Below are 1666 nucleotides of genomic sequence, written 5' to 3'. Positions count from 1 at the left end.
GGTTCGAACTCGCGACCCTCAGTCGAGCGCCCTAACCATCTGACCATGCCGAGCCCACATTCATTAGAGAATACCCATCGTCCATCGTACTTTCTGAGTGATTAGAATTTAATAATAACAATGATCATTGATGTTATACCAGAAGTGGAAAAGACATTTTTAATATAGAATTTGTATTATATATATATATATACATAAAGAAATAATGTATTCTTTTCCTAATTCAATAAAAATATTACTATTATTAGAGTCAATGAAAACGTATTTTCGTCAACGATGTTACTCTAAGGAAATTTTCACTTTATTATTCTGTCTTTCTTACTACCAGAAAGAACGACATACTTCAATAGTTAGTTCACTGTATTAGCCTAGTCATCGCTTTTCGACACGAGATCTGTAAGCAACGATTGGCTTTGTATAGGCATGCGCATTCGTAGGCATACATATTCAAGTTATCAACCTCAGACGTTTTCGACATTCACAAAACTTTTTAGTTCCTCTAAGTTTGTGAATATAGCAAACGTAACTTTATACGACTGCAATTGTAGTATAACTTTGCGACACAACCGATCCCGTAGTGTACTGGTAGGTAAGTAGTCCGCGATATTTGATATTTATCTGTAACCGACTTTACGAGCGAAACATTTCTTGAGTTCAGCTAAAGAAGCATTTAAACCGCTTCTTGAACGCTATTCTGTACGTTTAGCATACAAGCTACTAACTGATTACACATACACATTGTTTTTTTTTATAGAGATGTCTGAAGGTTTATCGTTTACTGAAGAAATCTTTCCTCGCTGTAAAGTGACTGGGAGGAAATAACGATATAAAGACACTATCTAAACACTATTGATGCTGTAAATAACTATTAGAAGGCAATCTAGACACTATTGATGCTGTAAATAACTATTAGAAAACTCTATCTAAACACTATTGATGCGGTAAATAAGTATTAGAAAACAATCTAGACACTACTGATGTTGTAAATAGCTATTAAACGACTATATCTAAACACTACTGATGCTGTAAATAACTATTAGAAGGCAATCTAGACACTACTGATGTTGTAAATAACTATTAGAAAACTCTATCTAAACACTAATGATGCTGTAAATAACTATTAAAAGACTCTATCTAGACACTACTGATGCTGTAAATAACTATTAGAAAACTCTATCTAGACACTACTGATGCTGTAAATAACTATTAAGAAAACTCTATCTAGACACTACTGATGCTGTAAATAACTATTAGAAAACAATCTAGACACTATTGATGTTGTAAATAGCTATTAAACGACTATATCTAAACACTACTGATGCTGTAAATAACTATTAGAAAACTCTATCTAGACACTACTGATGCAGTAAATAACTATTAGAAAACTCTATCTAAACACTAATGATGCTGTAAATAACTATTAAAAGACTCTATCTAGACACTACTGATGCTGTAAATAACTATTAGAAAACTCTATCTAGACACTACTGATGCTGTAAATAACTATTAAGAAGACTCTATCTAAACACTATTGATGCTGTAACTAACTATTAGAAGACTCTATCTAGACACTATTGATGCTGTAAATAACTATTAGAAGACTCTATCTAGACACTACTGATGTTGTAAATAACTATTAGAAGACTCTATCTAGACACTACTGATG

This window comes from Limulus polyphemus, unplaced genomic scaffold (assembly GCF_000517525.1).
Source record: "Limulus polyphemus unplaced genomic scaffold, Limulus_polyphemus-2.1.2 Scaffold1543, whole genome shotgun sequence".
Taxonomy (NCBI): Eukaryota; Metazoa; Arthropoda; class Merostomata; order Xiphosura; family Limulidae; genus Limulus; species Limulus polyphemus.
Note: the sequence above shows the minus strand (reverse complement) of the source record.